Source organism: Lepidothrix coronata, unplaced genomic scaffold (genome assembly GCF_001604755.1).
Source record: "Lepidothrix coronata isolate B3197 unplaced genomic scaffold, Lepidothrix_coronata-1.0 Scaffold79, whole genome shotgun sequence".
NCBI classification, from domain to species: domain Eukaryota; kingdom Metazoa; phylum Chordata; class Aves; order Passeriformes; family Pipridae; genus Lepidothrix; species Lepidothrix coronata.
In genome coordinates this window covers 2,707,669-2,722,383 of record NW_016690259.1, presented here as the reverse complement: position 1 = coordinate 2,722,383, position 14,715 = coordinate 2,707,669, and the positions used below count along the sequence as shown (strand labels likewise).

The 14,715-nt window shown below is 38.3% G+C and overlaps 1 protein-coding gene across 5 annotated transcripts in view; it reads right to left on the bottom strand.

Annotated features, from left to right (window-relative positions):
- Window positions 1-14,715, bottom strand: part of SLC10A7 (solute carrier family 10 member 7) — a 148,054-nt gene that overhangs the window by 52,531 nt on the left and 80,808 nt on the right. The window lies entirely within an intron of this gene.

Sequence of the window (14,715 nt, the reverse complement as noted above, 5' to 3'; positions counted from 1 at the left end):
ATTCACAGAGCTTGCTTGGAACTTCTCTAAGCCAAGACTATTCTTCATCCAGATAGGTCTCAAGAATAGCTAGTTTTTCAGCTATTCACAAGCTTTATTTTTAAAGGACAAAGGTCCAAAACTTGCTCACATTTATCTAAAAGGATGCTTATTTTATGGTTTTTTCAGCTACGAGTAGAAAAACAATTGAATGAAAAAAGCAGTTGTCCCCTACTTTTCATTTAACCTTGAGTAACACAGCTTCACTTCAATCTTTTGGAAGCTAATATTAAGAAAAACCTTAAATCACTAGTTTTGTATTTGCTTTCTGGGTTCACAAAAAATCACAGATCCAGACAGACCATTAGCCACAGAGAGTTCCTATTGTACTCCTAAAACAAAATGCAACAAATAAATGCCACAAATTACAGCAGACAGGAAGGATCAAGGAGGCAACAGTTAAGCTGTGCAACTTGAAGGCTCTGCAGAATTTAAAAACATATTTTGAAATAAATAATATATGCCATATCTGACTGCCCCACAGCCTAGCTATCCATAATAATTTATCTTTTTACAAATGTCACAATTGAGATAGATCATAAGAGACTAAAAAGAGAAGAAGTAGAAGCAGTAAGAATTGCTTCAGGGAGTCACTTTCTGTTACAGGAGGACTAGACCAAAATGCAGATAACAGATATGAAGAAATATAGGTGTTTAAGAATACCAGCAGGAGAGGAAGAAACAAAAGTTAAGGAAGGGAGGAAGCACCAAGAGCTGAACTGACACTTGTGTACAGCAGCATCTGTGATGCTTTTACGGACTACTACTAAAAATACATGAGCTAGATCTTCCTCTTCTTCCCCTTTCCCCATTAACAACTACACTGTACACCTCTAATATTACCAAGTGCCTGAGTATTCCCTTAGCCTTCCGTAATTTTGGGATGTCAGAACGCCACTGCAGCAGGGTTCCACCTCTGGCCTTCTGCATGAGCCAAGAAGAGCAAGGATGAAGCGGGAGGTGACACACCAGAAGCATTCCATACTCCAACTGAGCATCGAGTGTAGGGAGAAGAGAGCACACTGCCAGCTGGTGAGTACAGCCAGCTCTCCTCTACATCTGAAGGAACTCATTGATTCAGCACCATCAGTAATTTCTTACACGCTTCACACCTCAGTGCACTTTTATACACTACCAAAAAAAATGCAAAGGTAAAAAGCCAAAGCAAACCAAACCAAACTTCCCCTTTATTTTGTTGATAAATAGTGTCCTTACTCTTTAGAATGGGAGCTGTGACCTGCTATATATACTCTAGAAGCTTGGTGATATTATCACAATGAGCAACAGCCACTGCTAATTCAAAGAATGTGTCACAAAAGGAAGTGGCACCTCTGTGACAGTAACACTTCTTCATAATTCTGTAAGTGGAGAGGAAGAGAATCCTGCTAGACATCATAAACAGGTTCCTGACTGAGCATGTTGAAAATCTAGCGCTCAAAAGGTCAATTCTAGCAATTTGTTGCTAAATTTTGCTATTAAACCTGGTGATCTTAATAATCAGAAGTGAGTTTCCTGTTGCCTCACCACAGAAAGGATTTACAAGGCTGAACTTTCCCATTCGCAACACATGCACAATTCCCTGGGAAGCGAAACAATTACCTGACAGAACAGACAAGTTCATATTAAAAAATAGATGCTGTTGCTGAATCAGAGTAATTTGATGTTAATGTTTTATTTTGATAAGGAGTGCCAGTTTGAAAAACCACAGGGATTACATTAAAACCAAAGGGGGTTTTTTCACTCAGTAGTGCTGTGGTGACTGTGCTGTGGTGATGGGTGCAGGCAAAGCAAGATTTATTAGGGGCAGGAACCTCTGTTATCCAACTGACTGATGGAGCTGGTAAAGAACAAACTTTGGGCACGTAAAGCCCACTTATATGTTACCTAAAAATACTGACCCGCTTTTATGTGCAAAAGTCCTTCCCTTCAGGTTTCTGCCTCACATTTGAAGAAGGGTTTACATACTATGGTGTATTTGCCTAACAAAAGGCATTATCCTTCCCTGCACACACACCACCCTGCTTCAACACATTACCTCTTCATTAGAAACATGTTCCTCAATATGCTCATAAGCATTATGTAATGCATCTCAATTCATGCCTACTAAAGAATAATAAATAGAGTCTAAAGCCTACTGACAGAAAATACGGGTGACAATTTACATTTTGAAGGTAAAGCCAAAGTCTGATTCACTAAGTATAAAGAAAAGGTGGGAGAGAACAGTTATTCCACACAGTGCATTTCATGTTCCAGCAGAGGTTTCACAAAGACAACCATATCCTGACAGTGGCAGCATGGCTGCTTTCTAAAACTATGACTGGCTGAGAAGCACAAAGGAAGCTAAAAATTAAAATAAAGACTATGGCTTCTAAGTCCATTGGACACTAACACCATCAGAGAGGAAAAAGTAACTAAATTTGACGATCCTTTTCCCTGCCTTGCTTTCCAGGCAAGTGCTGTCAAATACACAGTGTATGGAGATAAACAGATTGTAGATTAGCACTTCCAGCAGAAGCTGAGCATCTGCCCTTGAGAATGCAAGGTCACTACACAGTTTTAGCATCTTCAAAGTTTGGGTGGAGTGTTAAGCTTTCCGACTGCTGCCCACAATGGAGTCAAAGTTGTAAAGTGACTGCTGTTTGCTATCTGCAGAAAAACTTTCAAGAAATCCATTTACACCTCTGATGTGAAAGACTGACTGAATATATTTCAATGATTTTAGTGGAAAGGGCAGATAAAATCTCCGCCTGACCTGAGACACTGATACAACATAGGAATCTGAATAGTCAGATACCTGTAAACACATTTCTCTTTACAGTAAGGATAATGAAACCTATCTTAATTAAGAGAGTTTAAATACAGGTTTGTGTGTGGAAGCATGTACATAAACACACATATTAACAGTAAGGATGTACTTGGAGATCCATTTAATTGTTATTTGCCTTGTAAAGACACAGACGTTAAGAGATTTTCTATAAGTTTCATCCAGTATAACATTGCTATAGAGCAGATATTAAGAGGTGTCTATTCTCAAAAAAATATACAGAATCAATACATAGAATTGGTTGCCAAATCAGACAGCAAGGGGAAGTCACATAATTAATTTGAAACTATGATGGCAAATCATTAAGAATGAAATTATGCAAATAGGAAGAGGAAGGTGGGCACAGATCCAGAGGGACACATGGTAGAAGACAAGTAGGGATTATTGTAATGAGGCATGAAATACATGTGAACTTTCCTTCGTTTCCCATACCCATAAATTTCCCACACAATTTTTCTTCATTCTTACAGGTCATCAGTATGACACACATGTGGCAATTACTAGTGAGAAAAACCTTAACCAAAGTCACATCTGATTTGTCTTAAGAAGTAGTGCAGAAGAAGTAGAAAAAAAAAGGGTTTTGTAATTAAGGTTTGAACAAATGTGTATTTTTTGAAGTCAATTATCTACTCATGCTTAATGCTATAGATGTTCTTGAATGCTTTATCAGAGCAGGATACAAAAGAAGTAAAAGTGTAAGCCATGTTATGTGATAAGGCCAATAAAGGTTAGCAAAAAGTTAATTGGGCATCATTTCCATAGTTATTAATAGAGTAAGGTGAGAAAAAAATGGCTCTGAACTCTGGATAATTTCATCAGAAGACAAGCATAAATGAAAACTCAAACTCAGTCCTCATCTGTGTACAGCACTATTTCTCATGGTTTTATTTCAAGAGTTTCTAGCATTTTTTGAAAAAGAAAGAGCAACCAAAAAATCCCAGCCTGCACTGCATACTCCACCCTACCCACAAACAAACAAACATACAAGAACCCCAAACGCAAACCTGTAGTTTTTATGATTACAATATAAGAGAGAGACTTCACCTCAAAACATGTATTATTTCTATTTCTTATGTCTTTTGTTTCCTTGGTTTTGTGTTTGGAAGTGTGTTTTAATTTTTTTTTTTTTTCAAGAAGTCTGCAGACAACTTCATAATGTTTTACATTTCAAAAAGAGAACCCTGCCTCTGGAAAAGTGCTTCTAGGTCTCCATTAGGTATGTTTGTGAGCACTAAGACAGCTAGTGCCAAAGTTCTGACAGAATACAGATAAAGGGATGTTCTCAAAAAGTCTGGTACCACCACAAAGAAAAAAAGTGGGCACTCCTAAAGGTCAAAAAGCTTATTGTTCAATGTTTCTAAGAACATGATAGAGAATGTAAAGACCATGGCAGCACTCAAAGCCAACTCCCAGTCTATTCAAATGAAGGAGCACAAGACTCTCACTATCCTCACCCCTCAGACTGGTCCCAGCTCCACAATTCCACTTCACAGCATCACATCTGACTAAAACACTGCTTATGAGCTGTGATACCACATTATTCATCCTCTTGAATAAACCGATTTAAAGTATAGTCCCAGGCTGAACTGCTTTGCAGTAATCCTAATTTTAGAAAATATATACAGAATTACTCCTTTTTCTGAAATACGGCTTTCACATACCAAAATCCTCAAAAGTAGTTGCCTTCCCCCCTTTTCCACCTGTTCCCACATAACTCTGGAACTATGCAGAATCTCCTGACAGACTCCACAGAACAAGATAAAAGCCCCTATGCTAAATATACACACTTGGTTCCAAAGCAGAAGGGCAAAACCACTACAAGTCAGGTTTGGACTAGGCAAGTTCTTGTGAAAGGCACAGAGGGGGCAAAACAGAAAAGGGCCTGATAATAGGGTTGCAGAGGCAACTGTGAATTTTTCATGTCTCCATTTTCAAGTAGTAAACCATTTGAACATGACAATTTCAAGACTGTAAGAGAAATTATTTCAAAAACATTTCAGTTCCTTAGTATTTGGATCCAATGGCTGCAGAAGCCTCCTTGAGACAACCTTTTTATGGGTTCTTTAAACAACTTTTGTAAGCATGGCTATACAAACTATGCTATTAATTTGACCTACTTAAAGGTAATAGTGGAGACGACAATTTTTTGTTGAATAAAATGTTAAAATTGATTTCCACAATAAAACTTATGTTTCCCCTGTGCTTTCAAACTTCATTTTTGCATAAATGACATAAATGTTTATCTCTTGCAATCTCAGAAATTAAGTTAGAACTTTCTGGTGTGCTTGTAATTTCAGTCATTGCCCCATGATGCAACTTCGGGGTCCCTGTGTTGCTTCCCCATGGACATCATAGAAGCTCCTGGTGCCAAATAATCGCTTACCTTTTGTTTTCCAATTTAATTATTTTACAAATAATTTCAAGTGTAAAACTCCTTCTATACATCCCTTTTCTGTCAGCTACTCCAATGACATTGTTGGTTCTGAGGAGGCTTATACAACTGCAGGACTTCAAAATAAAACATGTAACTTGGCTATTTATTGTCCTGTTATATACCAAATGACTGTTCTGAAAGCTGGGAAGAACAGAGGCTTATGAATTGATGTTTTTTAGGATTCTAAATACACCCATCCTCCCCATAATAAATAACAGGGAAATCTGAAAAGATATTGAAAAGAGCATGAAGTTAAGTTCACATATTTTTGTTAAATTGATAAACACTGTACAACACCAAGGCAACATACTACAATATAAAATTGAAAACGCAATTCCACATAACCCTAATTCAACTTTAATCAAAAATAAATACCACAACAATAGCGGCAACTCATCCAATTAGGCCAATATTGGATTTTAATAACAAAGCTGTAAAATTAGAAGCACTATGTTAAAATGGCTTTTGATTTATCAGAGGGGACAAAATAAACCAGATTTCATATCAACTATGAGACGATGCATAGAGCTTTGTGAATTGTTCCAGACACTGTACCACCTTTGTTCTGTTGTATCAACCTAGTGGTCTCTACTGTGGGAAAGGATGTTAATTTAAACAAAAAAAAGAAAAATGAGATAACAGTAAAAAGATTACTAGCATCAGATAATAGTAGAAATCAAAAGCACTTCCGCTATTTATTAATAATTACTTTTGCAGATGTTCCTCTTGCATACATTTTATGCAAGCATGAAAAAACATGATTTAAAAGGATTTGATTTAAAAGGAATGCAAGCAGCCAGAATTTGGTTCTTTCAACAAAACAGAACACAGAAACAACAAATACAGTGATCTGAACTACTGGCAGTAACACTAATATGTTTGTCATAGGTGGAGTGTAAAGAATAAAAGCAAAAAGAGAAAGCATTTTTTTAAGTAAGGTTAAGGGGTGAGTTTCTGGTATCATATTAAGAGCTAAACCCAAAGTGTGAAAAGAGTATTTTAGAAAGGTAAAACTCGAGATAAGCCCAGTTTGCCTGGCTTCCCAGCAGAGGGCATCTTCAACACATTAGAAATTTGCTTCTTGAGCAGCAACAGAACAGTTCAGAACACAGCAGTAAGGACCCTGAAGTTTTAAAGGAATTCTGAAAACTTCTTGGTGCTTCGCAGATGATACAGGAATAGTATCTGGAATGATGCACAAAATATATAACACAAGTCAGAATCAGAAATGAATGCTTCCATCAAAGATCCTGAAACCATCAGTTAGATGGGAGCTGGCTAGCAGAGCGTGGAATAGCTCCCATAAAAGGTAGGAGGGTGCTGCTGGGGGCAATGTTTCTGGCCATGCTTCCCAAGTGCTGCAACCTCTCACTGCTGCAGCAGCTCCGCAGCACGGTGTGTGACCAAAGGGTTTTGTGGGCCTTTGTTCACATATCTGGAACAGGATCAAACCATATTCACCAAACTTTTAACACCTTACTGCAACTTTTTGCTGTCTCTTGTGCAACACATTAAACTCAGCTGTCTGGTTAACATCTCCAGTGCATTCAATGATCCTGTTGAGCCTGTTGGAGCTACATTTTCCTCTTCCCATTTCCTCTTCAGTTGCTTTTGCTGACATTCATTCCTGGCCTCAAAGACCTGTTTCCTCTCCTTTACTTCCCACCTCAATGAAACCTTCTAAAACTTCCTCATATGCAAACCCTTTTCCTAACTCCAGCTCACTAAACCCCTGTCTGTTCCTATTCAAATTTAATTCTCATGCAGTGTCAGCAGAGAACAAGACCACTATAATTCTGTGTGTCAGCGTAGTTTATACACTGGCATTAGGTGGGCCTTTGCTAGAGGAGGCATAAAAGGGAGAAAGGAACTTCTCAACCATCCACACCCATACAATTTTTAGAGAGATCCCCTTGTCTTTGCAAAAATCACTTGGACACAATCCTGTAATTTCTATGACGCAAGCAGGTTCCCAGACCTATAGCGTGATCTCACTGGGACATCATTTGTAGGATTAGGGTGTCTACAGGTGTAAGCATGGCACTTTCTTGAAAAAGAGTTTAATGTGTTATAAGGATACAATAAACTTAGTTACATGTCTCAGGGTGTATGTTAAGTATGTTAGTACAGTGTTAAGGATGCACCACATTTTCTCCTTTGTTTTGTACACAGAAAACAAAAATGCAGTTACATATATGTTACTACATATATGTTTTACAAGAAAAGTTGTTTTTCAACTTAATTTTTAAAGTCTGTTTTCTTGCAAAAGAAATTTTAAGAGGATCTAAATTTCTCCTGTATTTGGCTCTATGCCGAGTAACCAGCAAATCCTAATTTAAATTACTAAGAAGCCATTCCCAGCAAAGCATGCCAGCCTCAGCACCTCTGCTCCCACAAACCCATGTGACAGTAGGACAGGATGGCACACTAGATGGTGCTGTGGGACCTTCCAGGGAAAATAATCTCCTAAAACAGAAGTAGTTGTATTGTTCAATTAGCCAGATAGTTGATTCCATATTTTGAGACACATTAAAGAGCACTAAGTTCCAACAAGGGAAACCAGGACCACAGAAATGGAAGGAATACACTAAGGAAACATTGTGCTTTGACTGACACTGATTTTTGGAGTAGCTTAGTGCCTTTCTTCCACTGGAATGGCTTCTTGCCTCTCCTTCCCAAAGCAAGACAATGCAGTTTTTTTGCTCTACACCAGTCTTACTTTAAAGAGTTCTACATGTAAAACAGAATTAAAAGAGTCTGAAGTCAGAGATCCAACAGAGCAAAGTCCCTACAAGCCTTTTCTGGCCTTCATTTTATTCTGTTCAATGTTTAAAAAATATTTTAACAGAATAGGCTTTGAATTAACTAAACTGTGAATTCATTTTTCTTGTCTTGATGACCAGTTGAGTGAAAGAAAACATAAGGGAAAAATTACAGAACCTGAGAGAAAAGCTATCAGAAATTCTACAGAAATGAGAAGTTATAAGCAGTTATCAAAACTGATTCTACTTATTTCCTTCTATAGCTATCCACGTAACAGAAAATTATTTAAGCAGAACAGTTTCTGTATAAAGACGCCATCAATATATGAACCAAAGTATTGTTACACCTTGTTAACATAAACACTATGTTTAAATTAACTGCTGTCTCCCTACTTCTTCAAGCCAAGAACCTCAAACAGTGCAAGAATAAAACACTGAACACTTCTTTGACTTAAACAAGAAAATAAAAACTTTATATAATGGCAGGAGCGCTGTGCCAATAAAAACCTATATGGATTAATTATGCATCAGTAGTACTAAAACACTTTCTTAGCATTGCAAAAGTCTCTTGGTGACCAGCTATTCAGAAATACCACTTAAAAATGTATCATTAGAGCGCTGGCATAATTGTCATGCTCACCCAAACTGTAGGCTCGGTCTGTGGCATCCATCAAATGAGATACTATCCCCCCCACCCCATATCAAACCAACAGCATAGTCTGTCTATAATTATTGTTATTAATTAGACAGATTACATTGGTTTTGTCAGGAAAAAGTCTCATCAGCCAAGGTGCTAACTGCATTCTGTAAGGTGAGAAATGCCCTCCAAATCCCCCACGATTTTTCGGGATCGTTTCCAAGTCCGCTGGAAAGTTAAGCTATTATTAATTAGTTTGAGACTGAGCTCACTCATGCATTCCTTTTTTTATCTTTAGTCTAAGTACCCTGAATTGTTTTAGCAAGATTTATCACAAAACTCATTCAATCTGTTTCCACTATTATTCTCAGATATGATTTCCACTCAGAATTGAGTATTTCAAAGGCCAAACCCAGCCAAAATGCACACAGGCACATGTGTATACACAAACCCCAAAACCCAGCCCCCAATATGGTAATCTATATTGCCTGTGTTCTGTGCTGCCTGCCTGGCCCCAAGTCATCAATAATGAATAGAAATGTACAGCTACAGCAGTAGCCTGTGTCATGGGCTTGTCAGGGATTTTTGAAAAGGAACAAAAACACAGGTTTGCCATTTGATTGTCTTCTTTTGCAAACCCAGGAAGGGCAAAACAAAGTGGTATTTTAAAAAGGGTAATATGATTAACCCTTTTTGTACTAATTGAACAGTTTCTTCCACCATACAGAATGGAAAATTATTTGCTGGCAATGCAACCAGTATTCTCCTAGGCCTGGGAATTCAACAATAATGTTGATTCTGAGCACAGGGAGGAGAGGTTGTTTCTATTTTAAGATAATGAATACATACTCAAGAGGAGTCAAATACCATGGTTTACATACAGGGAGAAAAAGGATTTGTTTTCCTAGGAATCCAGCAAGTTCAGTCTCAAGTAAAATTTTTTCTTGAAGAAGAATCTTAATGCATACAAACACATATAAACATAGCCATGAAAGCAACGGCATTATTGAAAATACACAGATGCTCATAAATGAGTTAGACAATATGGGAAAAAAAAGGTGATTCTTGTATCTCTTATTTCTTTTCAATGTTCCCGAATACATTTCTAGAGACATTAGGACTGTAGCCTTACAGGAACGATCATCTCACATTTTACAAACAGAACACACCAGCTGGTACCAATCCACTCCCTGGGGAGGGTGGGTGGCAGACTACAAAATGTCTACAGGACACACACAAACTAAGGTGATTGAAAACCCAGTTGTAAACCCAAATCTTTCTTGCTTTCTACATCTGCACAAATTCCAGAATATATAAAGTCCTGCATTAATATATTTAATCAGTAAAAACATTAACTTCCACAGTAACTTCTATAGTAGCTGGGTAAATATTCTCCTTTTTAGAAGATGCAACTGAAGATGCACACTTGTCTTTAAAAAGACTGGAACTAGATAATTTGAGATAATTTGTATAAGAAGTGAAACTATATAAGCATGAACTTCCAACTGGCATCAAAAGCAAGACATCTCAATTCAAATTATGTTGTCAGGCCTTCTTTTCAAGAAGGCAGTAGCAAATAAAAGGACATAGTTTAAACACAACTCAGGAAAATCTTCAGAAAGCAGCAATCAATAATACAATTTAAACAGCCTACTCTGTGTTTTGACCTAATGTTATCTTGTGATAACTGTTTTTAATGGTTAGAGTGGGATATTACTATATTCAGCTGAACTGCACTGTGCATAAATTGCTGAATGTTCATGAGTTGAATATGTTATTAATGACTGTGAATACAGAAAAAGGACCATAAAAAACCACCTTTCTCAGGCAGATAATAAAAAACTGCCTCAAAATCACAAGTACACACTCTAGCACACTAAGGTTAAAAAAAACCAAATTATAGAAATGTGATTCTATTTAAATTAACTGACTGAGATCATTTACTTACATAAGAAACTAAATCCTTAAAGAATTCCAAAATTATTTTATAGTAGAAAATTTGCTTCTCAGTTCTAACTCCATATATACTTCAGCATGACTACATTGATTATCTTTCATTTTGTGAATACTATACAATCAGTAAAAACTTCTTTTCTCCTGCTGACACGTTTTTGTGGTTTTGCAAGTGCTCAGACACCCCTCCTCCAGCCTCCTGCCCAAACACAGGGTTGGCAGCACAAAACTTCTGCCTTGTTTTTGAATATCCTCATAGAGTACACAATCTATTTAATACACACTTGAATGTGCTGAATACACACATCTGCAACAAAAAAATGCAGGGTTTTGTTCACATGTAGTAGAATGGGCCAAAACCCCATTCTCGTTATTGATGCCATATGACCCTCGGAGTATCTTGCAACATTTTTTTTCCATCCATCTGCTTCAAAGATTTATTTTTTTTTTTGTATGTTATTCACTGGATACAGATCTCACATTCAAGACAAAAGACTGGTGAATTTGTTCAGTATCACACTATTGCTCAAGTCACAGGTGACCAACAGGGCCAAGGTACTGCTTGTAACAGCCTGTCCCTCAGCACAGCATCCTAAATCGCTCATTCCACCTGCTGAAGCGACTGACAATCACTTTGAAGCACGCAGAAAACTGGCTGAATCTACAGTGCTGTGACATCAAAAGAGCTCTGTCTACTCTGATTTTGAGATGGCAGGTCTGAGGAAAATTCACCTGCCTGAAACCCAGCTCCACAAATCCATACTGCCTGGCTCACATCTACCATCTGCCCTTGCAAGGAGCCAGGAGTGCCACCTAGGAAGGCTCTCCGGCTGCCCAGCGCTGCCACATCACCCAGGACAGCGAGAGGCAGGGCACTGCTGGGAGCTTGAGCCCTGAAGCCCACATCCACTGCATGGAGCTTTTTGTGGGCCATCCTCTGACAAAGACGGCATATCACAGTTTACCTGGGAACGACAACATCGGTGCGCTCTGGGCATACTGGCACAAGTAGATTGTAGAAAGGTAAAAACACAGGCAGAAGCATCCTAAGGAACTAACTGCTTTACATAAAAACAACAACAATAAACCAAAACCAAAACAAAAACCAGAAAAGAAAAAAGAGGAGGGGGGGGCAGCAAACAAAACTTGGCTTTGTACTTAAATTTCATGTACGGGTTATGCTGCTCTAACTTGCCATCAGGAGGAGCCTGCTTTTCCCCTGTCTTATATGAATACTGGTTTTGCATTTAAATCATCTGCCCCAAAATGTGGGCCTTTGATTCAGTAACATAACAGAATATTTCCAGAGGGGGAAAATTGTTTCTGAAAACAAAACAGTCCTAGTCTAGCAGAGACTGTCTAGGCAGGGAAGGGAGCTGGTATGTGAGACTGGAACCAAATGAAGAGAAAATATTTTCCTCACAGCCCCTACAAGAAAGACTTTTTCTTGATTTCACCTCCCAAGAGCTCAAATGGCATGACAGTGTTAAATTGGAAGGTGTTCCCTATTTCTCAGGAGGTAAAAGAAGAGAATAACTAAAAGGTGTTATCCAAGAATTCTACCTTCCCCTTTTCAGAGCAAGAGTCTTCAGCCTACTCTGTCCTCAGGGAGCCAAGCTCCAGAGGTGGTTTCTTTCTGACTCCTCCTCAGGCTTTGCCCCAGCTTTTCCCTAAGAACCACTGCAGGGCTGGAAGTTCATATTACAGGATTAGACCATTTGTGTATTTAAATTTACAAAGGCTCCAGTCCTCTGAGTCCACAACAATTCTCATTCTACAAGTAGAACATATTCCTCTTAAAAGTGAAATCCCTTGTAATTACTCAGTTAAATGACATGCCACATATATTCACAGAAACTCATTAGCTGAAGGGACAAAACATACCCCTAAGGCCTTTGATTTTTACTGAGGGCTTCTAGGATTTTCTAACCAACAAGAGATTTGTTTGTGCCTATTTTGTGTGCCTAACACTTTTCTTAAACTGTTTCACCTGGTGGATAGCAGACAGGACTTCTCCACAGAAGCTTTAGAACAACCAAATCACCTGCTACCCCAACCCTGAACATGGGAATTGCAGAGAGAGCAGCAAGATCTAACACATCCTAAGATTGTCAACTGACCTGATTTTCAAAGTAGTTCTCAGATGCATTGTTTGCCTCATTGATCTAACATCAATCAACAATACGCAGCCTAATAATTAGCATTACACATCATTACAATCTACCAGCTCTAACCATTCTGAAAATCACAAAAACCAACCCATCACCCAGCTCAATACTAGCTGTTAATAACTAAGAGTTACCCATTATAGGGCAGTTTCAACGTCCATAACATGGAAGGGTTAAACAGTCTCATCTTGGTGTTTAAATACAGGTTCTGCTCCCAAATGAGAAATATAGCACCTCCTGTCTGCCTAGGTATGAAAAGTATGTTTCTTCAGAGAGCAAATCCTTACTCAGTTTACTGACTAGCAGCTTATTATCAGCCCTTTTCATTTTAAATGTAATTTCCATGTGAAAAATATGCAATTTCCTAGGGTTTTTTCCCCTGAACTTTTACTGCATACTCTCATACAGGTAATAAATTCAAAAAATAACTCCTTTGCTTATCTACAATTACACCAAATCATTTCCTTTAAGGAACAGTTTCAGGCAATGCAAGTGCACATAATAGGCAAATCAAGGCCCTATGACTAAAAGGCAACAATGCCATCATTCCTCTTATTTCTGGATCAGACAAAAAGGACATCAGCCTGGCTCATACAAAGAGCAAAAGTAACCATCCTGTAGGTAAAAAGTAACAATAACTTGGGATGGTTGTTCCGAAGCCGCAAGCTATCTAAAGACTTCAAAAAAAATTTTTAACCACACTGTTTTACTGAGAGGGTACATGAAATTCAGTACATGAACAGGATTCCTTTCCAGATGCCTACAAGAACTTTACACACACACACAAGACATAAAACTGCTGAGTTATTTTTTATATATTTTATGTAAGAGAGCTTTTAATGTAAATATTGTATTTAAATTAGCATTTCTGGTTTGTCTACATCAAAAGCCTCTAACATCACAAATCGTGACAGCGAGGTGGCCTAGCAACCTAGACAGACAGACACAGGAAGTTCAGTCATTCAATAATAAAAAGCTTTAGCTGTCTGGCTTCAGGGAGAAGAAAATTGCTTGGATGATCACTTCAGTACTCTACTAGGTGCTGCACTGTTTTATTCTTTCTGATAGCTGCAGTTTAAAAGAACTCAAAACAGGAGAATGTACATGTAAAGGCTGAGCAAAGATGTGGACTGAAGCTTTATTTTGTTTTGTTTCAGATTCACACTTTTGATAGAGCCTAGGGAGCCAGAGAGAGAAGAAAGGAAACTGTCCCCAGCGCCTGACAGTGACAAAAGTGAAAACAGCTGCTTAAGTTGTAAGCTACCTGTGGAGTGGGTCTAGGAGCAAGGGGCTCTGCTGGGGGGGGAGGGGGTGTTGAAATGTTAACAGGTGTCACTGCAGCGTATTTGCCAGCAAAACATGTTTACCAAGACACGGTCACAATTTAATTTCTTACCAAGACACAAGACAATAGACTGTCATTCTGCTCACCAGCAAATCTGTGGTAAATTTACATGCTGTTCCATGATGGACCCAAGCCTGACAGTGCCGAGCATTTACAGGTAGTCCCAAAGACAGAACACATTCTGCACCTTGCGGAAAAGTTTGTTTTAAAAAAGAGGTGATGTCAGAGCTGACGACTGGTTCTCCATCCTTTTCACTCTAATTACATCTAGGCAGGGACAGTGCTAAACTCTATGCTACTGAGAAGCTTTAAATTCTTCCGTCAACATGACTGGCTTTTCTCTTCCCTAGTCTTCTTGAGGCTCTTTCTGTTCCTCTCCTTTCTTTTTCTCCTGTCCTCAAAATCTTTTCCAAAAAGACTAAAAGTAAAATCCAAAGAGCTGACCTCCATGTGTACCTAACACTTAAGCCTGTACCCAGCAGGACATGGAGGCTCTCTGCATTTTTTTGTCATATGTGTATTTTTTAAAGAACTCTTGCTTAACGATGAGACC